Raw genomic sequence first — 15,011 nt, forward strand, 5'->3', positions numbered from 1 at the left:
TTGTAGTTCAATTATGGGACTCTTACTCTCTGCCCCAGAGACATGACTACCATCTGTATTCATTTTCTTTTTTTCCTTCTCCCGATTCTAGATTCCCATTATTAAACACTGTGGGTGTTCAGGCTAATAATCCATGTGGTTAATTTCTCTTTAGCTAATTCTGACACAGAAAGCCTTGATGCTTTTTCCTTATCAGTCAGCTATAAAATCAGGTAGCAGTATGCCAAGCCAAATGATCTGGAGAGAGATAAGTAAAAGGGAAACAAAAACATTGGTGTTCATGGATTTCCTTTTATTGCTAAAATTAGATTTTTCTTAATTTTGAAGAGCAATGTAAGCTTAATTTAAATGAAAAAGCAACATTTAAGTGCACATTTTCTAAAAATCAAATGATTCAGCTCCTAGAAGAATATAGTCTCAAATTAATAGATGCAAGACAGATGACTATTGCCATTTCATGAAGGAACAAGTTCTGAAAACATGGACTCACTCCCTTCTTACTTTAACACTCAATCGTGGAGTGTGTACACCTCACTATTAGCTTAGAAGAATTAGATGATAGAGGAAACCCAATCTCTTGGAAATCTAAAAAACAAAAACAAAAACACAATAGTGCCTATAACAGTGACGATTAATGAAAAAATTTTAGTAGTGGCTAAAAGTCATGAAGTCTTTACTATATGCTAGGCACTAGCACTTTCTGTGCATTGCTTCACTTAATCCTAAGAAAACTCCTAAAAATATATGTTGTGTTCTTATGTACATATTGCATATAAGAAAACTGAGGTTTGGAAGTGTCAAGTATATTTTTCAAGGTCACACAGCCAATTAGTGGTGAACCTAGGATTCTAACCATATCCTCAAGAAACAAGCATTTAATCAATCCTTTATCTGGAAAGAAAAAAATATATATATCTTGAAAGACAAAGGCAGAAAAGACAAATATAAAATGAAAAACATAAGATATAAATTTACAAAAGAAACAAAAATAGGCAAAATTTAGAAAGGTTAAATTTTTTAAAAAAACTTCTAAACACTGGGTTATATATATTTGTGAATAACTTTTACCAGACAACTAGTGAGGTTATTAAAAATATAAACTGTAATGATATATGAGAGTCTTGAGTAAAGGACTTCTTTAGTGCCATTGATCCACTAGGATATACCTGGCTTTCAACCAACATACAGGATTTTCTTGGTACCTCTCTCATGCAAGTATTACTTCTATGGTGTACAGAAAACCTTGCCTAAGTTTTCACTTAATGAATTTCTTGCTTCTGAAGTCCCTAATTCCCACCCTTGCCATAAGACACACTTTTTTCCTCAGTGCTCCAATCCAATTTAGTTTCTATTCTGATCCTGTAGCCTAAAATAGATGCCAAAGGAAGCATTAAAGTGGCAAATAGATGAATCCATTGAAAAAGGAATTAAAAAAACGATAACAAAGAGATCTAGAGCAGAGCAGGAATGTAAAGAAAAATTTAACAAATACTTTTTTAAGCAAAGAAAGAGGAAAAAAATATATGAATCACAATAGATAAAAACTAGTTCTGAAAATAACAAGTGAAAAAAATACCATATAAACTGGATATGAATTGTCACTAGCAAAGACATAGGTTTCTGGATAAAGAAATAGATGAAAAGGGATAAAGACAGCGAGAAGGAGAAAGACGGGACAATCGTCCTAATCTTCTTTTAATGGAGATGAGTCTGGAATAAAGAATAAAGAGTGGATATACACCATTAGCAACCAAAGGGTAGGATGGTGAATGTCTTGGGCTGGGTTCTCCAGAGAAGCAAAACTAGTAAAGTGTATAAGTATACATGGAGAGAGACTTACCTCAAGGAAATGGCTCACATGGTTGTAGACACTGGAACTTCCCAAGTCCCTGGGTCAGGCTGGAGGCTTCTCCTGATTCAGGTAGCTGCAGGAGCTGGTGAACCCAAGACTGGCAGGTCAGAACGCAGGGCTCTTTTCATAGTCTGCAAAGATCTGTGAACCCCAAGATCAGCAAGCAAGACCACACGTAACCTGCTTGCTCAAGTCCCAAGAACTGGAGGTCAGATGAGCAAGAGCCAGTTGCAGGATCCAGGGCAAGTAAAAGCCCACGAGCCTTGCCAGAATGTCCACTTGTATTCAATGCAGGCCACACACCCAAGGAAACTCCCTTTCAACTGGTTGGCTACACACAGCAGATTCCATCATGGGCATGATCATGTTATATCAAATCTCATCATGGAAGGGATCACATCATATGACTGCCAAACCACTAAAATCATGGCCCAGCCATGTTGACACACAATGGTAACCGTTACAGTGTGTCATCCAATAGGATCAGGTGGAGTCTTCAGCTCATTGCCAGAGTCTGGGGAGAACATTGAATAAAAATCTTAATACTGCAAAAACTAAAGTGTATCCATACCCAGTATATAAGTAAAGTCTTCTTAATGTCCATAAACAGAAATGCTATTCATTCTAAAGTTAAACACAACATACATGTCAAACCCATTTCCTATTTTAACCAGATGTCTCCCTCAAGGAACTCCAGAGAACACACATCTGATACTATTCATGTTGTCTAGGATACTGACCGCTGAGGGAGATAGATTGTTAAGTAGGATTGGGAAGTGGGCAGGAAAAAGAAATTGGTTAAAAGTTCAGTGAAAGAATGACAGCCTGGATCAGAGATAACTAATCTGTATTCACACTCAGTTTATTACATTCTTCTAAAATATTTTCACTTGTTTCTACATGCTGTTGTTCTTGGGTGCCATCAAGTCAGTTCCGATTCATAGCAACCCTACGTACAACAGAACAAAACACTGCCTGGTCCTGTGCCATCCTCACAATCATTGCAATGTTTGAGCCCATCCTTGCAGCCACTGTGTCAATCCATCTCATCGAGGGTCTTTCTCTTTTTCACTGACCCTCTACTTTACCGAGCATGATGTCCTTCTCCAGGGACTGGAATATATGCAGCTACTGGTAAATAGGACAAACATGAAGATTTTTAATTATTGGAATCTAGAAAATGTGCTTGGTATATTTTTAGAATAAAGATCTCCATTAGATGGATATTATAATTATTTTTTCATACAAATACATTTATTGGACAACAATATTCGAGGGGTAATTCCTTCTTCCTCATTTTCTCTGACTACTTTTCCTTTTTCTTCTACACCAAATGCTTAAAATCTGTTTAAAACCAACATCTATCATCTCTGTTCTCCAAATATCCCACTATTTTGAAAGAGAGATTGGAGGGTATTTTAGAAAATGGAAAAAGAATATTCTAGGGTGCATCCTTTCCTCTAAAGCTAAACTCTCTGTGAAGTAGGTGTATCCAAAACAGTATTTGTCACCTTGAAGCAGAAGTTTGTATCAAGGTTGTCTTCTTTTCCCCTATATTTAGAGCAAGGATCTTAAACATTACATAAATAGGAGAGATTTAATTAAAAAGTTGGAGAAATGTGTTAGTGTTAATTGAATTCTTGCTACAGTTACCTTTGCAAACCAATGTTAATAAAACTCCAGTTCAAAGTGGATGGGTTCGGGGAATTGAGATAGCTATTTATTTCCTTACCTGAGATGCCAAGATAATCTCAGTAAAACAAAGAGCCCAATTAGATGAGTTCTCATTTGTAGCTACTGATCAAGTTTACACAAACTGCTAGGATTTCTATGCAAAACAAATAAGAGGTTCAAAGCCCATTAAACAAGGTCGAGTGAGAAGAGGAAACACTTCTGTGCATTTTGAAAGCCTTTCACCTATGGAACAGATAATGGACTGGCTTCTCTCTGGAGCTAGGCTCCGCTCCCGCCCCTGGCCAAGCTTGCCGCCCCTTCCCCCACCCTCTGTATGGTGTCTCTCAGTCAGTATTACTAAGCTATAAATTGCCCGAGAGCTTAGAGACAATCAGGTCACCACCGCTCTCACAAGGGAAAGCTTCTTAGTTCAGAGCAGAACTGTTCAGAAGGGGAGAGAGGAAGGAGGGAGAGAACCTACGCTTTAGTCGTCACTGCGCTAGCAAGGGGTGAAGGGAGATGGGGGAGGGGGCTGCCAGCAAAAGCACCCCCAACAAGGTCGCACTTGACCCGAGTCTACAAACTTATTGGTCGCTGCAGTGGAAACTCCCAGCGCGCTCTCCACTGCCTGGCCGGCAGCCGCCGCTGCTGGGTGGAGTCGCGCTCCCCGGCCCCACCTATGGGACGGAGCTTCCCCTGCATCCCTGGACCAGCACCCTTCGCGAGAAGTCTCCAGGCATCTAGCAAGGCTCAGATTATCCTCCCCCCCCCCGCCCCCTTCCACCCCTGAACCCCGCCAGAGTAATATCCTTAGCCTCCGAAGAGCCCAGGGGGCCACCTCCCCGTGGCTCAGTTTGAGGACATTCGCGCGGAATCCTTTCAGTTCCTCGCCCTGCCCTGCTTTCACAACTCTGCCAGGTCAAATGGCCAAAGACAAACTTCTGCCTCTCGCTTCCTCACTCCCACCTTATCAAAAACCCACAGCTGGTGAACCCACACACATCGAAACTCCTAGGGCGCTGTTGCAGTCTGGGCATGCTCAGTATTAGGGCAGGTTTTGATTGAAAGTAAAAAAAAAAAAAAGAAAGAAAGAAAGAAAAAGCTTTGTATTATGCAGCCTCCTTCTCCTGTGCATCTGGCTTGCTGAACAGGTTGCGGGGCATCCCTGCGCCTACCCAGAGGGTTCATCTGATGCCCTTGATTGTGTCTTCTTGGAATGAGTCCCCCTCTTGGTTTCCTCCTCCTCACCCTCCTCCTCCCCCCTGTTCAGGTCCCAGTCCGCTGTGGGGATGGAGAAACACTAACAGAACTGGGATGGGCGTTGTTGGCTGAGCGGATCCACCTATTATTAGTGCGCGCTGATTGGCTCCTGGTCGTAGCGTACCCGCGGCCGAACCAATCAGGGGGCCGCGGCTGGGAGATGATGGGCGGCCGCCTCCTCACTGGAGGGATTCCTGGAGAAGCTGCAGTGTGGGGATGCTCTAGACCGAGTACTGCCCCCAGTGTCTTTCCACCTTCTCCTACTGCAGCGGCGGCAGCAGCACTTAGCAGCGGCAACTTGAGGCTGCACCCCGGGCAAGCCCCCCAGGGTGGTGCTCAGCTGAGAAAGGGGCTCAGCGCCCCAAAGGGGTGTGTGTAGGGAGGGGGCGGCCAGCTGGGACCAGCTGGTGGCCCTGGAAAACCTCCCACACACCCACACCCACACACCCCTTTTGTGTTGCAGGCTGCCCCTCCAAGAGCAAAGGCAGCGAGAGAACGAGTGTGCCTCGCACGGGTCCGCGCGGGGACAGCAGTGGGGACCGAGACTTGGCACCACCTCCTGGTTCTTCCTCCAGGTAAAGCAGCGGGACTGGCTGCACCGCCACCTCGGCGGCGCCTATCTGCTTGAATCTGCCCGCACGGTTTTTTTCTCGGTACACTTGGGTTTTGGTGGTGGGAGATTGAGACCTGGGAAGGGAGCCCCGGGTGGCCTATTGTGAAGAGTATAATGAGACCACATGTGCATCTCCTGGAAAAGCACTTTGCACAGAGCCTGTGATTTAGAGCCTGGAGTTGATGTGGGGCATCCCCCATCTTCTTGCTCCCTGTTTCCTTCTCTTAGTCTTTCTCCTCCGTCCTCAACCCTCAGCCCCCAATCCCCTAGTCTCTCTCTTTCACCCTTCTCCCACCCTAAACTGGAACAGTGTTTCTTTCTCCTCCTGGGGAGGATTGCCTTTTCTGAGGTGAAAGGGAGTGAAGAAAGGAGAAAGATTTCGTTTTGCCTGGCGTGCGGGATAAAATAGAACACAACCTCTGTGAAAATTAGAGTACAGAAAGCAATTGAACTTAATAGGGGAGCAGACAAGCCACCTAGCTCGGGCTGTTTGACAAGGGAAGCATCAAGTTTAACTTGATCTTCTCGTTGCAAGTGACTGTGTCTGTCACTTGCTTCCTTAAAATGGAACAAAAATAAACCAACAATCCAACCCACTTTCAACTGCTTAACTGCTGTTGCTTTTAAGTTCCAACCATCTGACTTTTCCTGTTTCCATCTGTCCTGTGGGGCTATTTGGTATTTTGCACAGCAGTGTTAATGTCTGAACTTTGATGGGTTTCTTGAGCAAAGAAAAACATTTTAAAAGATAGGTATTACTTTCCTGACATTCCTTGGTAAGCTCTTTATGTTGAGGGTAGGGGACAAGACATGTAAACTTTCAAGACATTTATAAGTAAAGCCAGTATTATTAGGAGGCTTGGATTTCTACTTTGGGAAAGCTAATCTTCTAGTTAGCTTTGTGTACATGTTGGTATTCACTTTCTCGAATATTAATCCTCTGGTGAAATAAAGCAACCGTTTAACTTTTGTGTTAGAGCTACATTTGTGTATGAATATTCATTTTATTCTACCTTTCTCTGCCTACTTTATTTTGTTGCCTAGATATCAAAGCCATGTCTTGCCTTATTTTCTTTTAGTATGAGAGTATGTAAGGGATGTAAACATGATGTTTATACAATTTTAGCACTCCCTGAAAAGGCACTTGGAGGCTCCATTGGCCAAGAATCTTGTACTGAAACAAAGTTTAGAGAGTAATGGTAGGAAGAGAGCCTCAAATTTTAAAAATCTTATAAGGGAAAATATTTTTGTTCTCAAGTCTTGTTATAGGAAGAGAAACATATCAAAACAGGTGTCCCTGGCTATCTTCATAATAGGTCAAGTAAATGGTACTTGTTGGAAAGAGCTTTGACTGAAGCTTCAGCAATCTCTAATTCCATCATCAGTGATATAAGCTTTCTTTTCTTATTATTCATCAGAGACAGCTAAATGATTACCGTCAGGTAGGAGGAGGTAGAGAGAAGTGCCTGGTTAAATGTAATGGGAAAGCATTCCAAGTGGATCCTAAATGAACAGAAAAGCCAGCGAATCTTATTATCCAGATAAATTCTTTCCGCTGACGGTCAGGGGAAATGCCAAGTCTTACATTTTTTTCCTAGATGTCCACTTACAATAGGAAAAGGAAATTCTCTTAACTCTTCCTGACCTTACACACTATATGCACCCCAGATAGTCTAGTTTTTGCCACATATTTTTAGTGCATAATTTTATACGCCTACTAAAGGAAGAGCTGGTTTCATTTGCCATCAGTGTAAGGTCTGTTATTTCCTAAGCCATTTTCTATTTGAGGCAGTTATTTCTCCTACATGAGCAGAATTACCTAGAGTCACAAAAGATCTTCTTTGTAGGGCTTTGACATTAGATGACTTTTTTATTATTATTATTAATGTAGCATCACTGTTAAAAGCTAACTGTAATTTTTAGAGGTGCCACCTTTTGGTTACAAGGACAAAAGGACAATCACTTAATTACCTCATGTGTATGTACATCTGAATTAACAAGTTTAGGCATGAAAAGATGTACAAAAAAGAAACCAACCACTCTCCGTGTGAGCAAAATAAGATTTTGTTTGCTGGTTTCCCCACTGTCTTAGGAAGATATAAAAGTTTGAGCTTGATTTGAGACATTTGTTTTCTTGACCCTTTCTAAGTACTAATTATAGCAATAGCATGTAAGTGAGATGCGTATGAGAATTTAATTTTTATATACTTAGGAAAAATTAAGTCTTTATATATTGCAAGTCAAACTAACAACAATATATAGTAAGTGGATTGAGGAGAGACTTTTAAGAAAGAGCCAAAGGGCAGGGAACAATGACATGTTAGGAAATTATTACCCTGTCATCCCACAAAATGTTCTAGTGTAACAGTTTCTGATTATCTTCTTTTCCTTTTAAAAGGATACTTTAGTAAATCTTAATGATTCAAAGCAAATACACAGTTAGATTTTAAGGCATTTTTATCAGCACTAAAGATTGCTACTATAAGTGAAAATCCTAAAATAGTAATTTCACAAAAAAAAACCACAAGATAGGGATTTTATTGAAGAGAAGTTTTAAACTTCATTTCATAATGGGAAATATTAGTTATTCTATCTGGTCAGATTATCAAATGAGTCTAATCAGGACATATGATGATGGATAGCTTGGTATTTACATTATAAAATTTACAAATTAGATGTAGTGCTAACTGAAAATAAAACTAGAATATAGTAGCTTGTCATAATTATACTTTCAAAATGAACTGAGAGATCATAAAATGCAAAACATGTTAGAAATCTGAAAGTTATTTTGAATTTTTTATTAGCCTAATGATACCATGGGCATACTCTCAGTTCATTTTGATGCCAGTGTATTAGATAAATTTAGAGTGAATTCACAAAACAGATTTTTAGAGCTATCTGATATAAAAAAATCTAATATGTCCGGTTTAATCTTAAAGAACTCACAATTAACACAGACTTTTTTTTTTTTTATATATATATAAGCCTGAAATATTTATGACTCTTAGCTTTTGTGGTTTCTAGTTCGTGTACCAGACGGGAAGAGGTGTCATTAGTTCTGAATTGGAGCATATTTTTTCCTAAAGGTAATGATTAGATGATTTGTTGGGTGGGTGGGTGGAGGAAAAATAAAACAGTTTTATAACCAAACCTGTTGCCATTGAGTTGATTGCTACTCATAGCAACCCTATAGGACAGAGTAGAACTGCCCTGTAGGGTTTCCAAGGAGCAGCTGGTGGATTTAAACTGCCAACCTTTTGGGCAGCAGCCAATTTCTTAACCATTGTGCCACAGGGCCGAAATAGAGCAAATTTGCTCAATATTACAGAAAACCAAGACCAAAGTTGGCTTTCTGCCATACTATAATGTAGGCATGGGTCCTGAAAGCATTTTGCAAAATAATTTTAAAAATTAAATATCTGATCAGCTTTTGATGTTTTTTCTTAATTTTAGATGATTTACTTGTCATAAATACATCTGTACCAATAAATTAATATACAAGAGATGCTTTCTTTCTAAATTTGTTTTCCGTTGGAATTGACCAAGGCTATTAAGACAGGGATAAAGCATAAAGCACTCTAAATAAATTAATAATTTTATTAGTATTAAGAATGTATATTTAGAATATATAAACATATGTATATATATTCTAAAATTAGGTAACTTTTTTCAAAAAGGATTAGAGGCTAATGGACAGTACCATATACTGTGTTGAAATTAGGAGGTACTCATGTCAAAATACCCTTCAAAGAAAGATAATAATGTTTTGGGCTGCTTTTTAATGGCTCTTGGTTGAAAGGTAGGGATACCCAGATGTAATATTAATGGAGGCCTAGAGCTTTTCCTTTATTCGGCCCTTTTACGGCTTTGGGGAGAAGTAATTTTTATGAGTCATGAATGAAAAAAGATTCTCAGCACAAGAAGATGTAGCTCTATATACAGATAACAAGTTGAAATCTGATTTTTACGTGATTTGGTCAGGACAGGATGAAAACATTACTAAGGCTTTTAGCAGTACTTTCTACGTTTACATTCAAGTAAATTTGTTCTTTATCTTTTACGTACCTTTATGACATTATTATTATTCACTTTTCAGGTAAGGGGAGGTGTGGACTTCTATCTTTTCATTTAATTTCTCAAGGAAAGATCAATTTTTTAAATAATATTTTTGCAAACTTGATTCAGATTTCTCTATAAATTGTGACCATTTTTTAAGCAGAAATTTATACTTTCCAATCAGAAGGAAATATAGACCTTTTGCTTCAGCTTCTCTGTCATCTTCAGAGAGTATTTGAAGAACTTTTATGTTGACTAAAAAATAAACTGTGGTAGCAGGGTATATGAATGTCACTATATTATATTATATTATGTATTTTTTTATATTAACAATGGGGAAATAAATTTAAGTTATATTGTAAGTATATTTGTGTTACCTATTGGAAGCTAAGAGAACAGACTGTTCTCTCCTGCACATGTGAATAAACGTGTAAATTTTGTTGTTCTATTAAAAAAGAAAACCTCTTCTTTTAAGTGTACAATGAAAAATATTGCTATGTTGTAGAACTAGTAAGTGCCGGAAATATTTCTTCTGTGGTTTTCGATATCATTTTAAAGGTCCTACTGCAGCCTCCTTTCAAAAGAACACATACATTTCTTTAATTTACAAACATTTAAGAGAGTTTTGGAACAAGTCAGAACCTAACTTAGAATAAAAACACTACATTTGTGATAATGTTAGAAATGAATATTCTGCCATGTGTTTGAGAAATGCAAACCAGATACTTTAAAGTGTTTATTTCTGTGATTTCTATAACGTTTATATTTAGATAATACTCAAATTCTAATTATTTAGAACTACTTCTGGTTCTCTTTGAGATCATTTTGTTTCTAAAAATGCACTCAATGCTTGGAGGAGATTTGGGCATGCTGATTTGCATAGTTTACCGTATGTAAATATGGGGAGGCCAAAATTCATCTTTTTTGGTAACTGCTATAGCAGACATACAAAGAAAACATTACCAGTCATTGCTATAACTTTCTTATATGTAGTATTTTGAAAATATTAATTATATGCATAGGGAGTCATTTTGTTTAAGGGTGATCTCTGGAAATTGAAAAGCAGGTGAAGTTAATAAATGTCTTCAGCTTTTTTTAGCTGTTTATACAAAATGAGAACTGGAGAATTTCTAGGTAAACCGGGGATCACCTTTTTAAGCTAATATAAAAATCCGATGAAACTGATTAGTTAAGATAGAGTTTCCTAAATTTTCTAAGAGCTTTTTTGGACAACATTTTATTATGCATACCATACTACTTTTTTAAAGGAATTTAGTTAAGTGCTTCAATCAAGAATTAAACTATGGTTGAAATATCCAGTTAATGAAATCCACGTATGGCCCTGAAACATGGTCTTACTTTGTCTTCGGGAGTCAGTCTGTTTCACTAATTGTGAAATGTGGCTTTTTTAATAATTCTAAATAATTCCAATTGCTTAGAATTTGTATCATTATTATTTTTGCTAAAGAGAATTATATAGGTAAAATACTGTGTGTTCTATTTCCTACATTACATAAATATTTCTCTTATAAATGGTTTAATTAATTAATCAAGAATAAAATGCACATATGAATTAGAACACAAATAGAATTGGATAGTTTTAAATATGAAGCATTCTTATACTGCATTTGCTTAGATGAGAGGTACTGCCCCACCCTCTCTGACTACAGCCATCTTTTCCAGTCCCATGCCAATAGAGGGAAAAACAGGCAAACCCACTTCAGACATCTGGTGAGAGTTCCCTCGGTCTGACCTCCAGGCAATGGCCTCCTGTTCTTATGTGAGGACTATTTCCCCTCTGGACCAGGTCTTTTGCATAGCACCCCATGCCTGAGTGGTATGCTGCCACTCTGGGAAGGAAGCAAGTAATTCGATTTACCAGTTGCCACTTTGAGATTTCTGGCCATATTTTCGTCAACATAAAAGCAAACACAAAAGGAAATACTCCATCACAACCTGCAGAGCAATGCCAAACTTAGTATTTTTAAAATGTGATGTTGAATCTTAGGATATTTTATAAAATAGCTTTTCTTTCATGGAATTTTCTGCCTTTTGAGTACTCACAAGGGATCCAGGGAAAAAGAGAGGATTTTAAACTGTGAATCGGCATAGTGTTTTTACTTATTAACACCAGAGGATAAAATTGAAATAATTGCTAAAAGATTTTGAAACCGTTAAGTTGGTTCTACTGCTTCCAAAAATCTACCTGTTTCTTGCTATACCCAAAACCCACTGCTGTCAAGTCAATTCTGACTCACAGTGACCCTATGGGACAGTAGAACTGCCCACAGGGTTTCCAAGGAGCAGCTGGTGGATTTGAACAGCCAGCCTTTCGGTTAGCTGCCAAGCTCTTAACTACTACATCACCCCTTAAATAGCTACACACCTGATCCTCATCATCATGGATAATCTACAACTGGTTTGTTATTCTTCAGAACCTCTGGGCATTCAACTATTGTGAAACATTACATTAGATTGCTTTTAGGTTTGATTATTAAAAATATATTTCCTGTCATAATTTTATGTGTGAGTTACTGCAAGTGTAAACAACAGTATAGCATCACAGCAGCAGACTACACTCACTAAAATGTCAACTTAGAATTGTTTGCCATCTCCCTTAGAAGAAGAGCCAATTGATTATCTTTTTCCCTCATGATGTACTGCTCCCGAATAATCTATTCAGTACAAACAGTAGATAGGTCCTTGTTCACTACCTGCAAAATATGGAAACCAGTACCTGCTTGCTTTTGAGAAAAAAATCATCTAGAAATGGTTTTTAGACAAATTATTGAAGGATTTTTTAAGCAAGGACAAGTGGTATAACACAGATTAGTCAGCCAGAGCTGAGCTCTTACAGTCAGTTTTTGAGTTAGCAAGATTATTAGGAAGAAAAGTTGACACAGTTACTCAGGAGAAAGACAAGATACCAAAGCCCTGAAATCTGTTTCTGACTAGGAGTGTCTGCCAGAATCTGGTTTGCATGGCTGGCTTTCTGCCTAATCCGTAGCATTTTCATCAGATTTGAGGAATGAATAAAGCGAACATTGGGCATTAGAGCATATTTCTGGAGCACCAGGACCTTGTCTATAAACAGAGAAAAAAAATCACCATTTTTTAACCAATATCTAGAATTCAAGGCCACATGTTTTGTGTTTAAATATATATAAACCAGACCATTGTATGCCTGAAAGTGTTTGAGTTTATCTTCATGTGTACAGGAAGTTCTTATATGTTAAAATCTTAGTAAACAACTTGACATTACAAGTAATGTATCTGTTTTTAGTATTTTTTTTTAAATTGTAATGTTAAATTTAAAAAGTCAAGCAGTCACCCAGAGCTACAGCTGCGCTTAATAATTCAAGAAAGTGACATTTCAACAAAAAGCCAACACACCCTTTAATTGATCAAAACTGCCCTGCTTTTAAACTGTTAAAAAGGACTTGATATGCAAGTTTTCCTATGTTGCTTTTCAGGGGAATCATAGATACTTTCTGAACCACTTCTAGACACACAACATGAATATCAATGATAGGAGATAGTTGACTCCTTCAGGAAAAAGAGGAATAGACAAGTTCTGTCATGTCTGAGAGTCATTTCATCATGTATGTGTTGAACACAGCAACAATTTTATTTCTCTTGACTTCTAGACCTGTACTTATGCAGTGAAGCATACTACTGCGCATTGCTTGAATAGAAGAGATTTGTTCAACTCTCTGACTTTCTTTATTCTCTCTTTTCTTGATTTTTTATATTAATTATCTTCCTGTAAAATTACTAACTGGAAGCTTGGGATCTTTGGCCCTATACTAATATCTACTAGCTAAGTTTCTTTTTTGTCAATGACCAAGAAATTTAATTCCTAGTTTGTATACATTTTAGGTTAGCTTCGCAAAAACATGCTTATAGATAAATAAGGGAGCAGCCTCTTAATTTGTTTATGTACTTGGCACACTTAAATAGAATGTACCAAGATTTGAATTTTTTAAGATCTTATATATAAAGGCTGGTTTGCTGGTAATTTCTAGACTAACATTGATTGGAGAGAGCCATAATAATCGTGTTTAAAAGTCCAAACAAATGGCATATACTACTTGGTACTATTTTTCTATTTTACTCTTGCAATGACAATAATCAAATGATTGTTTTCATGACAGTAGATTACCACTGTATATATATATTTTAATTTATATGAACTTGTTTGATCTTGATAGTGAAGAGATTCTTCATTTCAGAGGCACTAAAGGAGACTTAGAAAGGTTAAGTTACCTACCTGTGATTATACACTTAAAAAGTCTTTCATATTTATATTTTTATATTATAAAAAGAAAAATAAGTAATCAAAATAAAGGATGTTCAGTAGTTCTCTCAGTATGTAAAAATTAGTCTGTCATTACTTATCAAAAACAAAAGCAAAAATCTAATATCATTACTGTATATTGGTTACACAGCCTTTATTCACTTCATTAAAAAGATAAACAAAATGTTTTATCATTATTTCTGTGACTCTCATTTTGAGAATAAATTAGCATTTCAAAACTATTCAGGAATAGTTTTCTAATCTATAAGAAAAGTAAGATTTAGTCACTAGGATCAGTTGGCCTTTAGTCATTGCCGTATTGCTGTGATATTAGCTAACTCACCTTAATAGTTTTCCTTCTTTGTAAACTACATAGGCTAAGCCACTTCCTAAGGTGCTCAGAAATGTGGTGAATAGTAAGTGTTATAGCTTTAATACTAGTTCCCCACACTTATGTCACATTATTATCCCCGTTAGTACTCAGACATACAATTTCTCACTGTTATCTGAACCTAACATTAATGGAGCATTGGGCAAATCTGCTGCAAACAACCTTTTTAAAGTGTTAAAAAGTGAAGATGTCACTTTGAGGACTAAGGTGATCCTGACCCAAGCCATGCTATTTTCAGTCGCCTCATATGATGGTAAAGCTGGACAATGAATAAGGATGCCTGAAGAAGAAATGATGCCTTTGAATTGTGGTGTTGGTGAAGAATAGTGAATATACCATCGACTGCCAGAGGAATGGACATACCTGTCTTGGAACAAGTACAGCCAGAATGTTCCTTAGAAGTGAGGATGGCGAGACTTTGTCTCACATACTTTGGACATGTTGTCAGGAGGGACCAGTCCCTGGAGAAGGACATCATGCTTAGTAAAATAGAGGGTCAGTGAAAAAAAGGAAGACCTTCAATAGGATGGATTGACACAGTGGCTGTAACAATGGGCTCAAACATAGCAATGATTGTGAGGATGGTGCATGACTGGGCAGTGCTTCGTTCTATTGTCCATAGGGTGGCTATGAGTTGGAACTGACTTGATGGCACCTAAGAACAACAATAGCATTAATGGAAGCTCTTGGGTCTATTGATGCATTTTTCCCTTCTATTAAAGGTAGAGAGGGATAAAGCAGACTATTCAAAAGAATATATCCAAACTTTAAGAGAACATATCCAAATCCAATTATTATTCAGTCCTAGTGTGAAGTCCATTGATTATAATTCTTGGTGTTAAGAATCAAACGCATTTCAGCATGATAG

The 15,011-nt window shown here is 37.7% G+C and overlaps 1 protein-coding gene across 6 annotated transcripts in view; it reads left to right on the forward strand.

Annotated features, from left to right (window-relative positions):
- The first annotated feature begins 4,965 nt into the window (after nt 1–4,965).
- SYT1 (synaptotagmin 1) overlaps nt 4,966–15,011 on the forward strand; it is a 624,978-nt gene continuing 614,932 nt past the window's right edge. For 4 of the 6 annotated variants that reach the window (XM_049885168.1, XM_049885169.1, XM_049885172.1 and 1 more), the window contains exon 1: nt 4,966–5,361. The gene's annotated coding sequence lies outside the window, so the exon portion shown is untranslated. Of the gene's footprint in view, nt 5,362–8,204; nt 8,486–15,011 lie in introns of those variants that run through there. The other 2 variants (XM_049885170.1, XM_049885171.1) reach the window with 2 other exon arrangements.

Source organism: Elephas maximus, chromosome 4 (genome assembly GCF_024166365.1).
Source record: "Elephas maximus indicus isolate mEleMax1 chromosome 4, mEleMax1 primary haplotype, whole genome shotgun sequence".
Taxonomy (NCBI): Eukaryota; Metazoa; Chordata; class Mammalia; order Proboscidea; family Elephantidae; genus Elephas; species Elephas maximus.